General features: G+C 45.7%; 1 long non-coding RNA gene across 1 annotated transcript; it reads left to right on the forward strand.

Annotated features, from left to right (window-relative positions):
* Positions 1 to 32: 32 nt before the first annotated feature.
* Positions 33 to 24,451, forward strand: LOC109028516 (uncharacterized). Its single transcript, XR_002007526.2, has 6 exons — positions 33 to 346; positions 2,078 to 2,238; positions 2,643 to 2,754; positions 3,055 to 3,385; positions 3,625 to 3,883; positions 24,327 to 24,451. It is a non-coding gene; the product is annotated as an uncharacterized lncRNA (long non-coding RNA).
* The last annotated feature ends 387 nt before the right edge of the window (positions 24,452 to 24,838 follow it).

Genomic DNA, 24,838 nt, shown 5'->3' on the forward strand with positions numbered 1-24,838 from the left:
AAACTCCAGAAAAGGCGGTGACATCAGCAAAAGGGAGCCAACTCCTTCCCCGTCTGCCATTTTGTACTCTTGGCCTAACGTTGACTCAAAACAGCAACTTGGAGCCTTCCCTGACCTGTTGGTAAAATATGACTTTGTTTTATTATTAAAAAAATAGAAAGTAGAAAATTAAATTCATTAGCTCCAATTACTAAATGATTCATCTGGCTGGCTAATGAAGCTGAGCATTATGCTAACAAGATAAAGGCAAGAATAACATGTGGGGATGTGCGGCTGCAGGCACGCTGGGCCTGTTCTACTGGAAACGCAAGGCTGAGGAGCTCTGTGCCTTGAGATGGATGGCAAGGTATGGGAGTTGGGGTTGAGAAACGGGAGGCTGTGGGGCTCGGTTTGCTTCCCTGGGGGGCTTGAGGAAGCTGAGTCAGGGACTGGCAACACTTTTGGGTGTTGGGTGAGCCCTGGGCCTTTTTTTTTTCTTTCTGTGTATGGGGACGGCTAGTGGAGACTTCAGTGGGAGGCCTGCATCCATGAGCAGAAACAACAGCAGCAGAAACAATCCCCCGGGCCATTCAGGAAGAAGGTTGGGCTTGTGGCTCAAGGCCCCTTTAGCCTCTGGGGCTTCAAGGAACCTTTGGGCTGGAGATATGGAATCAACAGAAGTGGAGGCTGTGGACAGGGTCCATGTTCCCTATGGTCTCAGCCACTTGCTAAGTCATTGTTAGATCCGGGCTGTGGTGGTACCAAGAGCTGGCTTCCTGTGGGAAGAATGGGTCCCTGGAGTCACACTTTTGAGCGCAGGCAGGCCCTGCTGAATACTGCTCACGTGAAAGCATTTCCAGACTCTCCTACTCACTTCTGCTGACCTTGGGTCATTGCTGAAGCTGCCAGCTACTGTCAATCTGATCTCTTACCGTGCTTCATACTGTCTCTAGTCTGCTTCTTTCAATTCTGGCTCCTGCTCTCTGATTCTCCTGGGCACTCATCCCCAACTGGCTGCCAGAGCACGTGGGCCTCCAGCTGCTGTCTGAATGGCCACAGGGTGACTCCATTATTATTCCCACCACCTGGACTGAGTTAGTCTGATCCTCATTCTGTTAAAAACACCCATCAAATAGCAAGAAAAACCCAGTTTTAAAAGCCCCCTAGGCCAGGTGCGGTGGCTGAAGCCTGTAATCCCAGCACTTTGGGAGGCTGAGGCAGGTGGATCACTTGAGGTCAGGAGTTCAAGACCACCTGGGCAACATGGTGAAACCCCGTCTCTACCAAAAATACAAAAATTAGCCAGGTATGGTGGCAAGCTCCTGTAGTCCCAGCTATTCCGGAAGCTGAGGCAGGAGAATAGCTTGAAATCTCCCAGAGGGCAGAGACTGCAGTGAGCTGAGATCGTGCCTGGGCAGCAGAGCGAGACTTTGTCTCAAAAAAAACAAAAACAAAAGCAAAAAAGCACCCTATTTGTATGCTGCACAGTGAAAGGAACGTAGGACCTTGAGTTTGAACCCCAGCCTCCTACTACTTCTGGCAAGTAACTTCCCCTTTTCTGGGTTGGTGATAACATAGCTTGCTGATATTGGGTGGTTGTGACTGAGGCTCACAGGAAATGGTATCTGCTCCCAGTGTTAGGTTATGCATCCATGCTTGCATGGGGGTTCTCTTTCCCATTCTCTAGAACTGTAGAAAAATTGAGCATCTCTTGTATCTATCGAGTCCGATCTTCCTAGGAGTTGAGCCCAAGAACTGGGTCAGTGGGTTGTCCCTGCAGAATGTTCCTTAGTGGCTTCCTACACAGTGGACCCAGCACCTGGTGCAGCCAGCCTGTCACCGAGACAGACGGGCAATGCCAAGTGACCCTCACCTAGACTCACAGAGATACGTCACTACCTCCTCGCCTCTCTGAGGATTCGTGCCTGTTTTACTACTGTTACCATCAGAGTTGTTCTACTCTTAGTCATAATTGTCTCAGGCACAATTGGTTGAGCACTTACTATATGCCATGACTTTCCACCTGGCATCCGCCTTTAGGCATTCCTTTATCATCCAACTCCTGCTTTGGGAAAATTTGTTTCTGTCTGTCTCCAAGATACAAAATCAAAAAGGTGTTTTAATCCTGAGGAAGAATGTGAGTCTGGGAAAGTTTTGGATCACCGAGGTGCAGCCATACCTTCCACAGCCATCACTGTTGCTTACAACTCACATGCCAAGAATTGCAAGAAGAAGATGGTGATCAGGAGGCATGACTTGGTAATACTGCTGAGGCTGGGAGTCTCTGGGAAATTCTGAGTGTGGGCAATGATTGTGGCAATCTGGTTCCCACAGACATTAATGGTTTTTTTTTTAACTAAAAGATTAGAATTTGCAAAATTATGTTAAACCAATTAACAAGGGGAATGGATTTAAGACCACATGTAAAATGATACTTTCCCCAATATAGCTTAATAGAAACATGTCATTTGTAGGTGGAAAAAACCTTCATATTCATATTCCCAGGAAGTCAATGGAAAATGAAGGTCGATGGAAAATAAAGTTAATATCTATGTAAAGCTTAAAATTAAAAAGTGAATATTAAAAAGAAACATGAATAATATGCTTCTTTGGAGTTTGGGGTTTTGCTATGGTTGTTGTTGTTGCTGTTGTTTTTCTTTTAGTAACTACTTGGTTAGTGTAAAGCAGAGAGGAGAATTAGGAGAGGCAGATGGCAGAGAGGTCTGCCATGGAAGATTCATGGATGACAGGAGAGGCTGTGTTCCAGAATGCAAGGTGAACAGGCTTTACACACACAGTTTGGGATGCCTCTTGGGTACCACTTGGCAGGGCTGTTAGGAGGGCTGGTCCCAGGCTCCAAGTTCTAAGCAAAGCTTGAGCATTCAGGCCAGGTCTGCAGCCCAGGAAGTTTACACACAAACACATGAGTCAAGAAGAGCTTCAAGGACAGGGTGGGCAGTGGGTCAGGGGGCAGGTAGCCAGGCAAGGGCAAGGCTGACTGGCAGGTGAGCACCAGAGAGGGAGGCATCCAGACTCCTTGGCCTTCTCGACGTATGTCTGTGACCCTTGTTCCAGGAAGAAGAGCCCAAGGACCGTAGCAAGGCCCTGATTCTGGGAGACAAGAGAACACGCTGACTTAGAATGCTTGTCTCTGCATCCTGGTCAGAAAGTAGATGGACGACCCTTTCATGTCCAACTGGATTTTGGTGAGAGATGGGCAAACCCCGGGCTCTAGGCTGGAGCAGCAGCTCTTGTATCCACACAAAATCAGGACTGGTGGAGGGAGCCATCTTCAAACATAAATTTGGTGAGTTTAACAATCAGAGATTTGAAAAACACAGAAGTGAACATTTCTGATCAACGACGCTGCTGATCTGATGCATCATAACAGAAACCAGTCATCAAGGTACAACAAACTATTCCAATCCACTGAGAAATGGCTTGTTTGTGGGCTCCCAGTTCAAATGCTCACAAACCTGGGAGGCTGGTTGATCAGGGTTGGGAGGGAGGGTCTAGACACAGCTCAGCAGCTTCCCTAAGGTTGTTGTGCAGGTCCCTAGCTGGCTTAGTTTGGGCTGATGTCTTTTACGTGTAGTTCTAGATGGTTTGAACATATTGGCTGTTTCTTGTTTTCTTCTGTTTAAGCGTCTTTTGGCAATGCACTCCTTGGGTTTGGAAGCTTCCCTCCAAGATGCTGAGCCCAATGTTTGGGGAAAGCCAGGGAAACAGATGCTGGGTCAGTGCTGCTCCCACCTCCTCTGCTCCCCTCCTGAGGGCTCCACTGAGTCACCAGCCAGCAAACAGCCCATGCGCCCTGGAGCAGATGGACTGTGGGTACACGAGCCTCTGAACTCTTGGGCAGCATGGGCACCACATCCTTTTGGCCTCACCCAATGACCTGGCTGTAAGTATATCACTTGTGTCCCAGAGGGAGCTTGGGTACCAGGTGGACATGACTCTGTTCTTTCATTGTCCCTGGGTGAATAGGGTGAGGAAATGGCCCTTGCTGTCCCCAGTGCCTGCAGTGCTTGGTCCCTTACTCTTCTCCAGTCTTTGCTCAGTTGTCAGCTCATCTGAGAGGCCTTCCTGACCACTTGCTCAAAATAGCAACCCTCCCTGCCACCCATGTCTTCTTTTTCTCTGTGAAGTTATCACCAACTTGTACACTGTATGTTCTACCTTCTGTCTCTTCTCTCTAGAATGCAGTCTCCATGAGGGCAGGGCTTTTGGTCTGGCTCATTCACGGCTGTTTTCCTAACACCTAGAACACAGTCTGGCACACAGCACATCATTAATGAAGATCCAGGCAATGAACTCATAAATGGCCTTAAGGAGAATTTGGTTGTAAGAGGCCTGGGTGGCGCTGTGTTAAGGTCCCAACCCATCCTTCAACAGAAAGTGCCCTTGGCCATTTTCAGCATTCATATTTGCTGTGGGGACTCTGGGGCCTGGCATGTCCCTCTTCTCCTCTCACATCCCCGTCCTGTGGATTGCCATGGGCTACTTTGCGAATGGGCAAGAAAGTCATAAAGCACTCATTAAAGCAAGAGAGGGAATTGGTCAGCCCACCCAATCCAGACTGGCTCAGCTGACCCCTAATTTAGCAATTTCATTCATGCAGCAAGTATTGAGTGGGGTGCTGTGCTGGACATGGGGGTGTAACAATGAGTGGAGATCCACTGGCTCACCCTTCCACAGTGGAGCTAGATGCTGATAAAAATAACCATGGAATTAGAAACATTTTTGCATCTAATCAGAAGGACAAGAGGGGCAATCAAGGGGCTGGGTGATAATAGATCACAAAGGCTTGGGTTGGTGGGTGGTGGAGGTGTCCAGGCAGGCTTCCCCAAGGAAGTGACACGTGAGTTGGGATCTGAAGGTGGGCCCGTGAAGGGGCTATAGAACATTCCAGGAAAAGATAACAAAATGTGGGAAGACCCTGAGGTAGGAAGGATTGTGGTGCAATTGAGGAATTAGGCAAAGGATGGCAATTTCTTCTTCCCTTCAGCCCCATCCTTGTAAGAAACATCTGCCTCTTTTTTTCTGGGGTCAAGGTTTTGAGATGAACTTGCCTGTTCCTGGACTCTCTGAACCTGGCCATCTGTGCCTTCAGACGGTTCTTTGCAGCTTTGGGATATCCGTGCCTTTCCCAGGCTCCTTGTGCCTAGGAAAAGGCCCAGCCAGGGAAGAAGTAAGGCCAATCCTTCCCTGCGCCTGGATATCTTTTTGCCTCTGCTCCACAGAGCAGCTTACATCATAGCGCCTCTGGGAGAGCCCCCATGGCCTCTCAGCTCCATTTCTTGAGGAAATTTTCAATTAAAGGGTACTTGAGCCAGAGGTGTGAAAACAAACTGCCACCCGATTGACGCAGCAATGCGCCTTTTACTGGCTGAGGGCTAGAGCGTGGGATTAACATTCTAGAGCTTCTAACAGAGCAAGCCTTTTAAAAACCTATAAGATACATATGCTAATTATTTAATTATATAGTTAGGCCTGAGTTGTGAAAATTTCTATCTTGGGAATTACAGTGCATAATGCTTCAATGAATGGCTTTAGAGATCTGTTTTCTAAAATGAGATTCTCTGTGTGACTGTTATGAGCAATGGCGCCATTTTGGTGGATGGGCAGTGTGGCTTTCCCAGTGACCAGACATTGATCTTGGTGGTGATTTGAAAACAAGTATCCTTGACCACACAGAAGGGAGGAGATAGTGTTCCACACATTCCCTGCTGCCAGGGCGGAGATCCTCTCCATGTCATGGTGCCATCTTCCTAGCAAGAGTAGGAAGAAATGCCATCCTGCCTGGGTCACCTGCAGGCAGGCAGGATCTATTTTCACAGTCATGGATACCTCCACCTCCCGCAGAGATTCAGCCCCATTACAGGGTAAGGCCTGTGTATACATTACATGTGTAGGGGATGAAGCCTAAATAACCCTCACAAAGGTATTTTCTGAGCACCTACTGAATACCAGGCCTTCTGTGAGAGTTCCTGCCTTCAAGGGGCTCCCAGGTGGTAGGGGAAAGAGCAAGAGAGCAAGAAATGAGCTCTAAGTGTGACAAGGACTGGTGCAGGGTCTGGGTGCATGGCGGCCTTTCTGTCCTGGACACCACCCAGGCCTCAGAGAGTGGCTCCTGGCCTGGAGTTCTCAGATATTTAGAAAACCAAGGAGGTTAAATGGGGCTGGGGGGAGGGATAAGGAAGAGGACAGGAATAATTTTAGTATTTCTAAATCCCTAGTGCCAGCCTACATTTCCTGGTGCTAAGGGATTACTCACAAATAAAAAATGTTACTTATGAAAAAAGTCAGGGGCTGAAATGGTGTTGGTTTGGTGTGATCAGATAGATCATCCAGATCAAGAGTACAGAAGGTCTTGTTACACGCACAGTTTTTGAAAGTGTAGCTACTGTGGCCTACCTCATCAACTTGAAGTATAGATCATTAACTTTTCAAATTCAAATGGGCATGAGCACAGACTGGCCACATCAACTGCAAGTACAGTGTCTCTCTTGGGATTTTTTCTTTTTCCTTGGATTGGCTAAGTGTTCAAAGAGGTGAGGCCTGCTGGGAAGGTTGTACAGACAGAGAACTGGGGAAGCTGGCCAGTCCTTCAGGGATTGGTAAAAGGGGTTAGTATGAGGCTGTGGGTGCTTCCATCTTTGCTACAGGCATCATTGTTGTGGACTGGGCTTGTGCTGTCTGGTGCTCTTGTCTGTGGCCAGGATGAGGCCGATGATGGCCTGGACTACTGCATAGGAAGCAGCAACTCAGCCAGCCCTGCATGTTTAGCCTTCCTTGAGCTCAGGTTCCCACAGGCTCACCCATGCTTTTCCCTCTGCCAGAAACATATTCTCTCTTCTCTGACCCCAGCCCCCTGCTCCTGGATAATTCTCACGATCTTCCAATTGTTGGCCCAAATATCACTCCTCCCTGCCTACCTATGCCCATGGCTCTGCAGGTGTCATGGCTGTTTTGAGAGGGGTCAATACAGTTACACATAAAACACACCTTTCCTCAGTGCACCTCCATTCATATCACAGAATGGAACCTGCGTTTTGATTCACCAGGTTCCAAACACTCTTTTTTGTAGAATTTGAGAAGTGACGTTTCTGAGCCTATTGAGGCCTGATAGGAACATACGAATATCCAGCCCTGAAAACTAGAAACAAGCTGTCGGTGAAAATGCTTTGTGATGTGCTGTTTCATATCTGGCCAAGACTGGTGTGGGATGTATGCTCTTGTCCCCAGCAGCTCCCACAGTGCCTGGTCCATGGTATACTCCACTCTTGGGAGTTTTTCAGTCTCTTTGGGAAGTAAATGACCTACCAAGCTATTGTGCGGACCTGTGTCCACACAATTAAGCATGTGCGGACTTTAAGCATGGGAAGTTAAGCATGAGTAAGTTAGACTCTTCTCATTCACATAAATGGTGGTCCAAACTTCTCCCCCAGAATATCCTCATCTTCCTCTTACAAGCTTGGTAGCTCCTTAGACCATGGCACCAAAACAACCAGTGGCTGGATTCGAAACCCTAGATCACAGCAGACTGGCACTCGGGAGGTGGCACTTTGTTTCATGAGCCGATTTTTCACATCTAAACTAGCTGTTTGGCATTGTGTGAACAAAACCCAAGAAAAAGCAATAATTGAGTATTGAACCATTGTCTTTGAATGACTAATTTGACCATAAATCCTCCTGTCCCATGACAGAAGCACTCACCAGTGGAAATACCTGAAGAAGGAACTGTTTGCTTGGACTAATGATTGCTGATCTGTGTGGTCTATGTAATCCGCACCACAGTCTAACTTTCCCTTTTACGTGGTGATGTATTTTATATGGAAACAAACCAACAGATGTCTTTAACACTTTAATCCTAACATAGCCAAATTCAAGATTCTTGCCATCTAGTTTGAATAAAGGCTAACCTAAGCGGAGGCCATGAAACATCACAGGGCCTCATTGCTAAATGCTTCATGCTTGAGAGGAAGGTGGTCTTGAGGTTCTTGGCTGTGTGTCCCAGCGTCTTTTCCCTTCCCCCTCCTTTTGTGGTAACAATCCCTCCTTCCTGTGGGGACCTCTTCTGTGCTCCAGGCCACCCAGGTGGGGCTGTGAGCTCCAGTGTGCTACGCCTTTCTGGCCACAGGGAGAAGTGTGTAACCCCACATCATTCAGGGGCCACAATGTAGCCTCCAGACATAGTGGTGAATCCCAGGAGTAGACTGTGGCTCTCCTAGATTTGGTGGGTGCCTCAGATGCCTCTTGAGTCTGCCCCAGGGTGAATGTAAGGATGGTAGAAGAAAGAAACTATCTCTCTTTTGCTCTCTCTGGGGGGGTGGCTAGGCTGGGGCTGCTGGCAGCCATGGTCCCCACCCCATGGGAAAGGCCCATCTGTTGCTGGAGAGAGCGAAGGACACACATGGGGAAGCTGAAACAAAGGGAAGTGAATGGTTGGCTGGTTGAATGGATGGGGATGGGTCCGAGAGACAGAGGTGGAGACAGAGGTGGAAAGAAAGACAAAGAGAAATTGAGATCCTCTCTTCCCCCAGGTTCACTGGTCTGCCCACAAGTGGGCTGCAGATTCCACTGCAAGGTGCTGATTCTTCAGCTCATTTTTCATTTTGGGCTCACCCAGTATTCCTCATAGCTTAATAAATTGCCTTTATTTGCAAGGTAGTTTGAGGAAGGTTGTGATCACTTGAGAAAAAAGGAGCTCTAATACTCAGAAAGAAATCTCTAGAAAACAGAAAATGCCTTTTAGTTGAGCAACATTACAAGACACCTTCAGAAGGGGCCCACCGTGGTGCTCCCAACATCTTGAATGCCCGTGCTGGGAAGGACCAAGGCTGCCATCCAGCCAGCCTTCCCCAAATGGGGACAGTGGGATACAGTAGTTTTGTGTGATTTAAAAGATTTTTTTTTTTGGGAAATGTTTGGCAGTGGAGGCAGTGGGAAAAGATGAGTCAAATGAAGCTGTTTAGTAGGTTTCTTTACTGCAGGCCTTCTCAGAGCCTTTACAATGCTAAGGTACAGTGTGAGTCTTCAAGAGGAGGATAGAAAATGCAGTGTTTCCCCAAACATTTCATGATGAGAACCTCTACAATTCATTAATATTGCATAATAGTAATGTGGTTCAAGCCACTACATTAGTGGTGGAGACTCAGGGACATTGGGGTAACACGGTTACTGCCTGACCTCGAAACTGGAGCCCACCAGGGTTTTCCCATCACCTTCACCTTCTCTCTTGCCAATGTGCTGCAGAAACAGACATGCCCGTCTAACAAGGAGGGGCCCTGCTGGCAAGGCCCTTGCCTCTCAGCAAAGGTGGTGCAAGTCTCTGGCAGTAACAGTAAAACATTGGCTGGGACAGGCAAACAGCCAGGCCTAAAAGGGACTGCACCAGAGCATTCTCATCTAATTCTAACAAGCATCATAGTAGTCCCCAGGAGAGCGGGGCCTTGGTGACGTATGGCCACTATTACAGCACCCAGTTGGCCAAATGTCTCCAACTTTGATGGACGTTCATCTGGAAGGTCATTACCACAGGCATTGGAAATGCCCTCTAATTCTAGAAACTCTAAATAATTCATATTGGCAGCTAAGAAAAAAATTCAAGGCCAGCCTGTGTTAATTTACGTAAAGTGAATTTTGACTTTTTGTTGTTGTTTGGTGTTGTGGACCAAGTTATGGCAAAGCAGTGGAACGGTGTTGTGGTTTTGTTCTCCTGTACATAAAAATCAGCAGATATCACCGTACAATGGTGCATTATTGTTCAAACTGGGAAAACTACACAGTGCACTAAATGATGCTTTTTCTCTTTTTTTCTAACTTTGGGGTCAGTATTCCTCAATATGATACTTCCAGGTATGCCTGTTCATGTGTGTGATTCCTCGGGGCCATCCTACAGCAATTATTTGAATGTTTCTTTGGGATTTCTAGCTGTAGAGACCAGAAAGGTCATTAGGGTTGAGGAAGAAGTCCCAGTATAATACCCCCAATGCCATTCTGTAACTGCTCTCAGGAGTGGATCTGAGTCAGTCAACTCGAAAGCCTGTAATAAAAGGGAAAAGGAGATGAGGGCAACCTTGGGGTCCACCTGGAAACCAGAAACCTGATGTGGAATGTGAGCAACTGAGGGCTGGAGAGACTCATCTTAGATGAAAGTGTAGGTTGAACGGAGGCAATTAGCATCATGGACATACAATGACAACAACTACAAGACAACAACCACAACAACAAGCAATAAAGGGCACTTTCCATGTGCCTGAGGCTGTACTGCACAATTTATATGGAAAGGGCTTGGCCTTTGGGGCACGGAGAACTAGGTTCAAATGTCAGCTCTCCTACCCATGTGTTCAGTGGCAAACCCATGAGGCTCAGCTTCGTTGAACCTTAGTTTCTCCTCCTGCAAATGGGGATAACAAGAGCTTCCTTGTGAAGTTATTGTCAAATATAAATTCATGCATTTGAGACATTTTAAAGCAGGTGCATTGCACCTGACATCCAGTGGGTGCCCTCAGCAGGGACCAGTGGTGTTGGTTCTCAGTGTCAGATGAAGCCTTGTGGAAGTAAGGTCAGAGTTCAATCTTTGAATGTGCCTGGAATCGGGACTTGGGGCAGGCTTGGGAACATGGTCTGCCCTAAATGTAACCTGCAGCTCTGGCGCTGGAGGGTCCAAGCTGGTGTTTTTTGTTCACTCCATTTCAAGCTGAGTCTGTGTGATGTGCCAGGCACTCATGTTGGGCACCTGGGACTTAAGGATTAATCAGATATGTTGTCTTTGCATGTGTAGATGGGTCCAAGCAAGACCCGCCTCATCTCCACTCTGAATCTTTCTTGGAAACCTCTTAGAAGACATACCTGGGAGCCCCCACATCTTTCTGCTGTGCAGAGAACATCATGTCCTCATGAAATGAGCCATCTCCATGAAGATACAAAGCCCAGTGCCCAGGAAGCAGTCAGCCCTGACACTCTGGACTTCACCAGGCCAGCAAAGCAGAACCAAAGGAACGGGTTGGCAATTGTCTGCATAATCCAGACAAAAGTGGATTGTTTTTTCTTTTTTCTTTCTGGTCCTGAATAGTCCAAGTCACTGGGGCTGTTCTCTCTGCTCTTAGAGAAAGAACCACCAGGACCCCATCTGAGTGTCCCTTTGTTAACCAAAAGCCCCAGCTCCCATGCCTTATTAGGGCGGTAAACAGAGAGATGGTGTATCATAGAAGCTGTTGTCCCTCTGCCAGCATTAGATAATTCTAGTAGTTGCTTGATGGGGGTAAAGCAATTACGATGCATTTTTCATTCAATCAACCGAATCAATTAATTGCCTTACTCACATAGGAACAACAAAAAAACAAATCCCCAAGCCTTCTTGTTAAACAGTAAGCACGCTAGATAGGCTGCTTTTAAATCCAACATTTACATGAAATTATCTTCTTATATAATTAACAGCTACCAGTTAATAAACATGCCTCAGATAAAAGAGTAGCCCTATAAATGAACAAAATGAAACAGCACCATTTAGCATACTGAAGGTAATAGGGCAGGCAGGTTCCATCAGGGCTGAGAGGCCTGCTGAAGATCCTTCCGCAAGAGCTGTTCCTTGAGTCTGTGTAGACAGTTGGAAATTAGAGTGAGAGAGGAGAAGGAATAATGAAGAAGCCTGTCATTTAAAAATCTCTTGCCTGAAAACTAGGCCGGGCGCGGTGGCTCACGCCTGTAATCCCAACACTTTGGGAGGCCGAGGCGGATGGATCACTTGAGGTCAGGGGTCAGGAGTCGAGACCAGCCTGGCCAACATGGCGAAACCCCGTCTCTACTAAAAATACAAAAATTAGCAGGGCGTGGCACACATCTGTAATCCCAGCTACTCAGGAAGCTGAGGCATGAGAGTCAGTTGAACCTGGGAGGCAGAGGTTGCAGTGACCTGAGATCGCGCCATTGCACTCCAGTCTGGGCAACAGAACAAGACCCTGGCTCAAAAAAAAAAAAAAAAAAAAAAAGAAAGAAAGAAAGAAAGAAAAAAAAATCTCCTGGATGGAAAACCATATTGCACTTCTTCAGAACTGTATGTATGATAAACCCCTCTTTGAAAGTTCTTTATATATTGGTAAATATTTTGTTCCTTCCAATAGCAAAAGATCTAAATTTCATGGATTTCCCACAAACTTGAGGATGGTGTTGGTACAGAGGTCCTCCTAAGCACTCCTTCCGTGTGGTGGGCCCAGCACACCGTAGGAATGGCTGCAGCATTTGAAATGAAAAGGCCGGCATTACTCCTTGGGAGCTGTTTTGCAAACAAGCGTGTAAAAAGAGCCAGGCTGCAGCAGCTCTGGGTGAGATTTTACCCAAGGGGATTCTGCAAAGTGGGAGGCAAACCATTCCACCTCTAGAATGCAATATTTATGCCCCCATCAGAGGACGCTCATGACCTTTTTCTTCCAGTTGTAATGGAAAAAAAGGGATATATATTGAAGAAAAAAATTTTAAGGAAAATCTCTCTCCTGATAAAGAGGGGGACTCTCAAATGCCAAAACAAAACCCAAGATGGGGGACACCCCATTTAGGTATTTTGAAGTGGTGATTTCTCTGCTGCCGATAGAACCTGGCAGAACATTCTATCTACTTGGTGGGGAAATGGTTTTATGTCAGGCTGGGGTGATTTGTGTGATATTTCGGTGCCATTATATCCCAGTTCTCAGTCTTATCCCAATAACTCAGGGACTCTATTCATAATGGCCGGGATCCTCTGGAACTCTGAGGAGGTGAAACCATCTAATCATAGGAGTCCGCAGTGAGAGGGGCCTGGCCAGCCCTCTGTTGACATCGCCTGTGCTGTCCCAGCAGACATTACAAGGACACAGCAATTTCCAAGTGACCCTTTTTCTGCAGTGTGGGGCTCTCAACCCTAGTCACTGCAGCGTGGGAAGACTTCACTCTGAATAAGCAATGCCTCCTGAATGAGTCTGTCCCTTTTCTGAAAAAACAAAACAAAAAAACAAAAAAACAAAACCCAAACCAAAAAAACAACAAAAACAGCTCAATGATGAGGAGGGGAGGTGGTCTCGAATCTAGAATACAGCCGTGAATACCTGAGATGGAAGTCTTTTCCCTTTTATAGTGTGATCAAACAAGATAATGGAAGACAAAGTGCTCCGGGAACTAGCCCCAGCCACTACAATGGAAGATAATTAGTGTCATCATTTTCTATTTGCAACATAAACTCAATCTACTTTCCTGGTACCTCCATAGGTGATGCGCCTGATCCAGGTGTGAAAATTGTAGCTCTCCTGGTTACGTCAGTCCCTTTGTTTGTCTGCAACCAGCCAGAAGCTGAGGGTGGGGTCATTCTGCTCTTCTTCAAGGCTTCATCTGAAGATGTGCAAATGTTTTCTCCTGCTTAACTCTGTCTGCACCCTTGATATCCCGAGGAAGACCACTGCTCTATAATCTATTCTGGGGGTGGGTGGGAATAATACTTTTTTTTTTTTTTGAGTGCTCACTATGAGCTTGGCACAGGGCTGAGCTTTTCACAACCTTTATCTCATGGTATTCTCATGACAGTCCCACCAGGGCAACTACTATTATCATCTCCATTTTACAGATGAGGACATGAGGGAGTTTCCAGGGGTGGTAAAGATCTGTTTCATGATCTGGGTGCTGGTTGCACGGGTGTGCTGTGTTTGTGAGAATGTCAAACATCTGTGAGAGGGGCTCTTTACAGAATACATGTTATAGTTCAATACAGGGTAAAAAGGAAGTTAAGGCCACTAAAAAAGTGGCTGTTTGCCAGTGTCGCTGGTTAAATGGTGGCCCTCAAAAGACGTGTCCATGTCTTAACCCTTGGAACCTGTGGATGTGACTTATGTGGAAATGGGTTTTTGAAGATGAGATCACCCTGGATTATCCAGGTGGGCCCTAAATCTAAAGATAAGTATCCTTAGAAGAGACACAGGGGGAGAAGAGGGGAAGTACTTGTGAAGACAGGCAGAGTGGAGTGATGATGTGGCCACAAGCCAAGGAATGGCAGGGGCCACCAGAAGCTGGAAGAGGCAACAAAAGATCCTCTTCAGAGGGAACCTGGCCCTGTGATACCTTGATTTTGAATTTCCGGCCTCCAAAACTGTGACAGAATCCATTTCCATTGTAAGCCAAGCAGTTTGTGGTCATTTGTTATGGCAGTCCTGGGAAACTAATACAGCCAGATAAACTTGGTCCTCTGTGGGCATGAGTACAGGAGATTTTTCCTGTAGGAGGTAGCAGTGTTTCATGTGATGAGTTCAAAACCTCATTCTGGGTTTCTTGTGGAGAATGGATAGGAGAGACAGGAGGCAGGGAAACCAGCTTTGTCCTTTACTGTATAAAAAACACAACCTCATGCATCAATTCCTTTTTAAAATGCCATTTTCTTTTCTGACCAAAATTCACCTGGGAGGGTGGAAAGAAGAAAAGAAAGTGGTCAACTCCCTCCTTTGGATGTGAGGCAGAGTAGTCAATGTTGCTTTCTTAATTTCAATGTTATTGAGGTATAAACTACATAAAGTAAGAGCGCAGATCTTATCTGTACACTTGGATAGTTTTGATGAACCTACACAGTAGACCGTCACATAACCAACCCCTTGGTCAGCATTTCCAGCATCTCACATCCTGCCCCAATCAACCACTGATTTTGCCTGTTCTTGAACAAACTCCCTATAAATGAAATAATACATTTTCTACTCTTGTGTCTGGCTTATTTCATTCAGTATAATATTTTTAGAAATTCATTCATGTTCTCACTCTGTACTTTGTACATTTTTATTGCTGGGTAGCATTCCATTGAGTGAATATACCACAGTTTATCAGTTCTCTTGTTGATATAAATAACATTTTGGTTATTTTCAGTTTTTTCAGTAGTGAATAAAGCAGCCACTAACATTGTTTGTGTGGACATATGCTTTTATTTCTCTTGGATAAGTGCTTAGGAAGATAAGTGGATTATAATCTGTATAAGAGGCACCCAGTGGTTTTGCAAAGTGGTTGTATCTTTTTATAGTCACACTAGCAGTATATGAAAGTTCCAGTTGCTTCACATCCTTGGCAACACTTGGTATTGTCAGTCTCTAGTTTTAGACATTCTAGGGAATAAAAAGTGGTGTCTCATTGTGGATTTCATTTGCATGTAGCTAACAACTAATGATGTTGAACAACATCTTTTCATGTGCTTTTTGGCCATTTGTTTATCTTCTCTGGTGAAGGGCCTGGTCAAGTCTGTTGCTCATTTTATTTATTGGGTGGTTTCTCTTATTATTGAGTTGTAAGTGTTCTTTATATATTGTGGATATAGGACCTTTGTCAGATTGTGTATTGAAATATTTTCTCTCAATTTGTGGCTTGTCTTTTTCTTTTTTTTTTTTTTTTGAGACAGAGTCACTATCACTCAGGTTGGAATGCAGTGGTGTGATTTTGGCTCACTGCAGCCTCTGCCTCCTGGGTTCAAGGGATTCTCCTGCCTCAGCCTCCTGAGTAGCTGGGATTACAGGCGAGTGCCACCATGCCCAGCTAAGTTTTGTATTTTTAGTAGGGACAGGGTTTCACTATGTTGGCCAGGTGGGTCTCAAACTCCTGACCTCAAGTGATTCACCCACCTCAGGCTCCCAAAGTGCTTGGATTACAGGCATGAGCCAGCATGCCTGGCAGTCTTTTCATTTTTAACATGATTTCTTTTGAAGAGCAGAATTTCAAATTTTGGTGAAGTCAAATTTATGATTTCATTCTTTTAGGGTTAGTATTTTTTTGTGTCCTGTCTAAGAAATATTTGCCTACCTCAAGATCACAAAGATTTTTCTCCCAGATTTATTTTAATCTTTACTTTTGCATTTAGGTCTCTTTTGAATTAATTTTGTGTATGGTGTGAGGTAGGCATCCAGGTTCATTGATGATTTTCAACTAAATTGAAAGGCACAGGTGTACAAGTGAAAAGGCAGGTGAGGGTGATGTTGGTTTTCAATAATAAATTTACCATTTATTTTGAGAATTTACTGGGTACCAGTCACTGTGCTAAGCTCTAGGGTTTCATAATGGTGGCAATATGGATATGTCTCCTGCCCGTATGGAGTTTATTATCTGGAGAATAGACAGACACACATGAAGGAGTCACACAAATAAATATGAAAAGACTAGTGTGGTAGGAATAGAAAATAGAGGTCCCTAGTGTTACATATAACAGAGAAGACTTTGCATGATGACATGAAGACATCATGGTTGAGTTGAGATTTGAAGGAGAAATAGGTAACTAGGCAAATGGGTGGTGGCGGTGGAGAGTGCAAGGGCATCAGGCAGGGGAGGAAGATGGGCTGAAAGACCTGGGTGTGTTTATGTGTCTGGTTGGAGGCCCCAAATCTGAGGTTTTGTAGGCAGCGCTGAGAATTTTGCTTTGATCCTTAGAATAGTGGGAAGGCAATGAAGGGTTTGAAAGTGTGTGTCTGCACGTGCATGTGTGTGTGTGTAAGTGTGCATTTTGCACACATTTCTCCTCTGCACAGGGAGGTCAGGCCAGAAGGCTGGTGTTGATGGGGGTGTGGTTCTTGGGGAGACTTTGTGTTTTGCTGCAGGTGAACCTGGCCTTGGGACAGGAACCATGGTAGATGCAATTGCAGTGACAGCACCAAGGACAGACCCCCAGGCCCCACAGGGAACAAGGAGAGGAGGCACTGGGGCCATGTTTGACAGTTTGTGAAGCCTTTTTATACTCATCCTCTTACTTCACTGCACAACAATTTGATGAGAGAGGAATTATTGTTTATATTTCTTAGAGTTTTCTACTTTCCGGAGAAGGAACCTGAGGCTGAGAGAAGGTGGGCTGTGCTTGTGATTATTTAACCAGGCAGTGATGACACCAAGATGCGGTCCCTGGTCTTCCTGCTCTAAAGGCCCCCTCTTCCTCCAGTATAACCCGTAACCAGGAATCGTGTTATGGGTTAGAGGCATTTTCCCAGGCTCTAAATTCTCCCTGGGCTCCTGCTGTGGGGCCATTCCCTTGGTTCAGAGCAGCTGTTAAGACAACTGGGCCTGGCAGCTTAGGGCCCAAAAACAGTCTTGTGTGAAGACTGAAAACCCACCCAATGATTCTCAGTTGCTCTACACCCACCTGGGCAGACCCAGCCAGGAGCCTCCCAGAGGTGTGATGGAGAGAGCCCCAGACTTGGAGCTGGGCAGACCTGTGCCCCAATCCTGTGCTTCCACCTTGCAGCCATGGTGCTTGGGCAAATCGCTTAGACTTTCTGGGCCTCAGTTTGCTTAATGTGTAGAGGGCAGACTATAGTAGCGTCTACATTACCAGGTAGTTGTGAGAAGAGAATGGGAGAACTGTTTCAGGCGAAAATGCTATCCCTGTCTGGTTCATAGTAGGAGCTTAATAAATGCGAGTTGTTGTGGCAGCAGCATTGTTCTTATCATTTACTAGGGGGAAAAGGTTAGTTGTACGGTTGTGGTGCCATTATCATCATCATTACTAGGGGGAAACAGACACATTGATTTATCCTGGAAAAGTTCTCTTTTCCTGCTGGCCAAACGCCTGACTTGGAACGACTCAGAGCTCTGAGGGTGCTTGCAGTTCCACACCATCTGGCTGATTTGTGGTAATAATCTTTTATGTGCATGGAGCATTTTTTCCTTTGCAAAGCACCGTCACATCTCTTATTCCATTTTATCCCCAAACAACCCTCTGAGGTTGGCCGGGCAGGGGTGATTATCCCCGTTTTCTAGATGGAGACTTGTAAAACAAACACAATTTGCCCAAGATCACAAGGAAAGATGGTGATGAAAGGCAGGGTGAGAACTTGGCCAGGTCTCCTAACTTATTCATAGCAGTGTGGGCAAGAGGCATAGGCTGACTCTGCAGCATTCTTTAAGAAATAATTTCGGCAGCCACTGTTTATTGAGCACCTACTGCATACTAGGCCTAAGGGGAGGGTAGGTGTGTCATGTATGTATTTACTCATTTAATCTCCTCACCAATCCCATGGGGCTGATATTGTCCTCATTTTACTTATGAAGAGACCAAATCCCCCAGAAGTTAGGTTAGTGGCCCAAGATCCTTGAGCAGGTGAGTGAGATTTGGGATTTCCATTTCAGCCAAGACAATGGCAAAATTGGCCCTCTCTTTACTCTCCTGTTTGCCCCTGAAAAGAGAAGAGGATGACAAAAAGGTGAGCAGCAGGAACTGCCAGAATGGACATGAGTTTGAGGAGTTTCCTATTTCTAACTGGGCTAAATGAAACCTTTATCTTCATGACGGTCGCTATCATGGCTGGGTTGATGTCTGGGTATCTGTTTAGGAGCTAACAGGTTTAGTTTTATTGTTTTGTCAAAATACTACAGAAATCAATATATCTCCATAATTCAGTGTTATACCAAGAGGCATTTTTTTGCCATATATAGCAAAAATTGTATTATACTTTTGAGATCCTAGGTAATGATGACAAAGTGTTCTGTGTTCAATTCTAGCATTAACGTCTGGTTTGAACAAAGCTTGAAATATGATCTTAGAGCTAAAAGGCTTTAATATTAAGATCTTTAACTGTAATTTATGTGACAGAAGATAGGGTTTAGCATAATAAAATGTAATGGGCTCTTCAAATGAAGAGGACGAGAGACAATTGAAAACAAGGTAAAAATGGTAAATTATAAATAACGGTAAATCTACCTTTATGTTGTTACTTCATTTATTTTTGATTTGTTAGATAGGCTCTATAATTTCTCATTTTCCATGTTTCAGAACAGGGCATTTCTCAAATGGTGCCTATTTGAAATGAGAGCCCAGAATCACCATTAGCCTTAGCTTGCTATTTAAGGGGTAAGAACATTTCCACCACAGTTCACGTTTTCCATTTATGCTAAGATTTGATCTGATTGATTCTATTGATCTCTTGTTCTCTCTTCCTTTGTCCCTTTTCCCTCTTGATATTTATGGGTTTATTTATATTTTTCAAATCAGCTTCTACATTTAAATGCCATGATGTAAATTTGTATGCAAGTTGTGTGAACATTAAGGAATTTAGGCCAAACTCTACAAAATTAAATTCACAGAAAGAAGAGCAAACAAATTTGTTAACCGCAGGGATGCCAGCACTATTATTCCTATGTATTCAATTTGGTTTTGAGCTTCCCAGATGCCAAGGGCATGATGGTTCATGGAATTTTTATTACACTGTAGAAAATAAGGTAGCAATTCTTTGAGAAAGAGAGAATTTCCTGGAACTTAACTTGTGAGATCTTGAGTAATAAACTTTTATTTTTTAGTCTTGCATTCTCAATTTGTTTGCTTCAAGATTTGGAAATAAACAGACAGAAGTGACGTAGAAAATTAAGAAAAGTCTTAATATGACGTTTGGCCTCCAGGGCTATGTTTTTTGTTGTTGTCGTTTTTGGAAGAGCCTTGATTCAGTCAGTTTAGCATCGATGAGCCCAGGCCCCCTGCTGCCAGCATTATGTAGAAGTCTCGCCCCCAGGGTAGGAAAGACAGACATGGAAGAGAACTCAAATTTACTTCCCACTATTGCATTTGGTAAGGGCATTGGAACATATTCTGTACCATTTTTGAAGCATTCACTTTGACTTCAAAGTGATATAAGAGGAGTTAATTGGCCTGGATCTTCCCTCTCCTTCCCTCAGGGTTGAGATGGGTCTTGGCAGCGCAGGTCAAATGTGAAGGTGTTTCTGTCTTGGACCAGTTGATGGACTTCCTGTGACGTCACCAAATGCATTCATGCTACCCACTCTTACATTGCACTTGCCTACTGGGGATGACTTTTGCCTGAAGACCTCCCAAGCCCTACAGATCTGTCTTGGTTATAGTTTTCTCCATCTCTCCAGGCAGTGATTTTCTATTTTATTAAATAAAATAAAATAAAAATTAGTTTTTTTTAGAGACAGGGTTTGCTATGGTGCCTAGGCTGGTCTTGAACTCCTGGACTCAAGGGATCCTTCTGCCTCAGCCTCATGAGTAGCTGGGGTTATAGGCACAGGCCACCCAAGCAGTGACTGCTGAGATGTAAATGTCTTGGGAAGGGCGGGGAATCTGCTATCAGACACTAATGGTCCTGGTAAAGTAGTTGGTGGGAACTACTTTACCAGGGCCATTTCCTCCCATGGTGGGAAGAACTTCGGGTGGGTGCTTTTAGGTCTTCCAAGTAGAAAAGGAATCTAATGCAGGGGATTGGAGGTTCTTACGGTCAGCAGAAGCGCTGGGAAGCAGCTGCTTGGTAGGTGATTCAGTGTCTCCCTCAAAAAGTGCCCATCCTGGGTCTCTGTAACCTCAGCAGGGCTGCCTTTGCACTTGCTTGTAGCTCCAAAGTGGGTGATTTAATCTCAGTCCCTAGATTTGATCTCTGTCCACTTATCTGCCTGCATCTGCCACTGGAGATCAATAAGGAGTTCTCCCTTCTTTCCTCCTTCCAGATCTTACACAGCAAGTTCATTGGTTGACCCTAACCCAGAGGCACATAGGAACAGGGGTTCTGGGAAATATGGCTTTTCCCTGCAGGACAGAGACATGGAAGGTGAGGCTGGGATGCTCAGGGGCCAGTGAGAGCCCAGGGCATTTCCTCATCTCTGTCCAGGGACTGTGGCCTTCCTCTCCTTCCCCCACTGCCACCAGCCCATGAGGGCCTGGTTATGGGTGCAGGGTAGAAGATCTGTGCTGGGTATGGCCATGCTCAAATTTCCACTCTCCTACCCCAGCCTTCTCCAGTTTCCTGGGTCTGGTTTTCTTTCCTCTCTTGAAGTCCTGGAGTGCTCTGGTGTCAGCTTTGGTGTCACTCTTAGGGGAATCTGACCCCTGAGACTGGGCAGGCCCCATTGTTTGCTCTTATGGGACCCCGTGTGTCTCCTTCATGGCATGCATCCCATCTGCAGCTCAGTGCTTATCTGTGGAAGGACTTGTTTACTCTTCTGGGTCCCTGCTCGGCTAAATTCCACGAGGTCAGGAGTTGTGTCTTTCTTGTTCACATCTCTATTCCCAGAATTCCTCACAGCGTGGTCCTCAAAAAATATTGTTTGAATGGAAGGGTAAAGTCACATTGTCCATTTTTTTTTTTCAAAGCTAGGTCACTGCTTAGGAAGCTTTGTAGGACAGTTAATGATGAAATTTAATAAGAATGGTTCATCATTTCTCCCTAGTGGTAAAGAACTCCACCATTTACAAATCGCTTTCTCTGTATTCATTCATTCAGTCATTCATGCATTCATCTAGGAAGTCTTTTTGAAATGTCTACCATGTACCTGACAGAGTAGGTCTGCTGTTTACTGAGTGATTTTACAAACTTAAGATAGGCTCAGCACCATGGAGGGATGGCTTATTTCTAAGTGGCTGAGAATCAACATATATCTACCTTATTACTTTGCCAAAGGCCCCAGCAGTGGGCCTTTGGGTGCCTCAAGGAATATGTAAATGTAAACAAAACAAGTGATGGTAGTAATTATTATCAGCTGTCCTGGTTATACCCTCTAAGTGGTAGATTCATAGAAAATGAGTTTTAGGAATAGAGTCATCAGTAAAAACTGATGATTGAAAGCAGGTATAATTATGATTTTTAGCGTCTTCGCTCCTCTTGGTGCAAATGCAGTGTATTTAGAATTGATTCTGTGCTTTTGAAAATATCAGCCTGCTGAAATCCCTTATTAGCAGGAACTCACTGTGGATTAAATGAAATTCTATAGCCTAAGGAAATGTATCTGTGGCTCAATAGTCTGGACACATGAGAAGTGTTACACAAGGGAATGTGATTTATGAAAAAGTTTTCTGACTTGGCTGCAGTTTTCCTTGAGTCCATAAATGCCAAAACATTTAGGCAATAGTCTAAATATTTACCTGATGGGCATGAACTGTCATAGTAAGGGCTGGGTGTTGGAAAGCCACAAGCAGTGGGGGTGAAGGGGCGTCCTTGACCCATGCTGCCCCACAGCTCTCTCTTGGGCCTCCCTTCCCGACCCCTCTCCCTCCCACCCTTTCATCGGGCTGCTTTCTGGAGATCTCAGGCCTGTGCCAGCCCCACCTCTGCTGGGCAAAGCAAGTGAGGAGATGCTGCCTCTCAAAAGAGAGACCCAGCAGAGCCCTGAATCTTGCAGCTAGCTTGGCACGTTTTTAGTTCCAGGGTCCAATCAACACTAGGTCTCCCAGCTGTAAGAGAAGTCCCTGAGACACTTTTTGTGGCTTTGTTGCAAGGCTAAAAGGACAGTTGTGTGATCCCAATAGAAATGTCTGCAGGCTTGAGTTCAGTTGAGTCCTCAGCAGAAACTGGCAGTTGTATCACGGAGCTGTTTGCTCTGTGCTGTCACCCACTCTAGCCAGAGGCATCGGAAGGGGCAACTCTGCCCCAACTCCTCCTTGGTCAATGCTGGCAAAGAGATGCCAACAGGGTGAGGCCGATCATGGTTCTCAAGATGGGGCCACCCTGGTCAAAGGTTCTTGGAGGGCTCATGTCCTGGGCTGGGGGCAGCAGGAAGATCGATGCTGCATTGAAGGCACTGGCCGCTAGTATTCAGTAAAGAATGGGTTCCATCCTGGCTGACTTGGAAAGTTTTGGACATTTCCATGTAACTGTCATATTGAAGCTGGTTCACTGAGTTCTTCCTCGGCCTTTGAATTGCTGATTTTTTTTTTCCAGTTAAAAAAGGACAAGTAAACTGATGAGCTCTTGGGTGGCATGTGCTGTTCTCAGCCATGGGAGGTGGTGGTAAGCTGGGGCCACACAGCATGCTGGGTGACTGTTGAATTCAGCCAAGGCCATGCTGAGCAGGAGGGGGCATGGCAGAGTCACACGTGTAGAAGGTGCCCACCTGAGAAGGTGAGAATGGAAATGTTTCCTTGATGGGTTTGCACAGCTCCCTGGAAAGAGGAGACTTGCTGAGAGCAGCAAGGTGACAGCAAAGGTTCACAGCTGCAGCACACTGTCTGAATCAGTGCTTGCCCCTGTGGAGTTCTGTATGGATTTTATAACAAGCCTGTGACACTGGCACCATGTGCCTGCCATGGGCCACCACGGAGACCTGCCAAGTCCCCATGAGGAATTTGGGGTATGGGGGCCTCCTGCTTTGGTGCCATCCCTAGTGATCTCTGCTTGGAGCTGGTATTTCTCCCTTTACCTTTGAGTGGGACCACGCCCCTCTGCTTGCCCAAGGCTCCCTGTGCCTCCTGACTCTTCTCTGCTGCCTGAAACCCTCCTCGACTCCTCCCTCTCCCTCTGCATTCCCCAGGGTCTTCAGGGTCAAGCTCAAGGTTTGCCTCACCTCCAAAACCCTCCTCAGCCACATTGCCTAATTTATTCCTTTTGCCCAAATTCTATAACTGAGAAGAGACCAGATCATCTAAGCGGCCCCAGGGAGGCAGCCCCGGGGCAATTAGAGCATTGTGTCTATGGAAACACACATAGTACTGGCATCCCCCCCCCCACCAAGCTCTGTACCCTGTGAAACCCTGGGCCCACGTCTATTTCCAGCCATCCCTGCTCCCAGGAATCACGCCATTCCTCCACAGTTTAGGTACCCGGCCTTGACCTTTACCCCAGCAATTCCATCCGGGTATTTCAGAATGCTTTGCAACATGCAGGTGGCTTCTTAGGAGTGGGGGTATTTGCCAACAAACCAACCATGAGCCTGCATCCAAAGAAAGCCTTCTACAGCCACATGAAGACAGTGTGATGCTCTCGATGCTTGGGAAGGCCTCGCAATGCACATGGGGGCAGTGATTGAAGGAGTCAAAGAGAATTTCATCTGCACACATGGCGGTGGCTAGCTGTCCAGTGTGCAAATCCAAAGACGTCTCCAGTCACACCTATGCTTCCCAGCCCTTCTTTCCTCCTGTGATGGAGTTAACCCATCCCTCCCCAGTGGTCCACAAAACAATAGGCTTTCCCAGTTGTTCTCAAGAGCTCCTCTCCCCTCTACCTGAGGGCTCCCAGCCATAAGCCCTCTACCTGAGGTCTCAAAGGGGTCTGGAAAGGCTCTGGGCAAGCCGACAGCAACCGATGTGAAAATACGTGGTTCACTCGCACACTCAGCTCCCCATCTGGTCCACTCTAGTTATTTATTTCAAAAATCTGAGAGCAGCTTTTTTATACACAAGTTTCCTTATGTGGGGAAAATGTGAATAACATTCGTTCTCATTGGGGTGGAATTGAAGATATCTTTAGGTGTCACTTAATAGTCGGTGCTGAAAGGGCCATTTCACCCTTAGCTAATTTTTCTAGGATTTCTATGGGACCAAAGTGGGTAAGGGGACAAGTATATTTGGTTCTGGGGGGCTCTTATCTCCCAGCATCGCCTTGTATTGACTCCTTTCAAAGTAGAAAACCCTCCCAGTCTGTTATTTCTAGAAGGAAGCCTTGCCTTTATCATCATCTCACTACCATAATCACCATCATTATCATCACCATCATCATCACCATTATCACCACCACTATCATCATTATCACCATCATCATCACCATCATCATCATCATCACCACCATCACCACCTCCACCATCATCATCATCCTCGTCGTCATCATCATCAACATCAACATCATCTTTTACTAAAGTGAGAGATAGGGCCAAGTCCATTGAACTGTGTACCTTTAATTCTGACAAGCTTTCCCTTCCTCTCACTTTCTCCAGCACTTTTCTGAGCTTCTGGTATAATAAGTTTTAGAATTTGATTACAGCACCATCTACTGGGTACTAGACTTCCCATTTTTCTAGGCCTTTCCTATATGTTGACGTTTGCTTCTTCTTTCTGTTTTTTCCTCCGCTCTCTCCTGCTTTTTCCCCCATGAAAGTAACAATTGTTAGAAAAGGTTCCATCAATTAATTCCTAAAAGTGAAGCTGTTCTAAAATGAGGAAAAGCTT

Source organism: Gorilla gorilla, chromosome 8 (genome assembly GCF_029281585.2).
Source record: "Gorilla gorilla gorilla isolate KB3781 chromosome 8, NHGRI_mGorGor1-v2.1_pri, whole genome shotgun sequence".
Classification (NCBI taxonomy): Eukaryota; Metazoa; Chordata; class Mammalia; order Primates; family Hominidae; genus Gorilla; species Gorilla gorilla.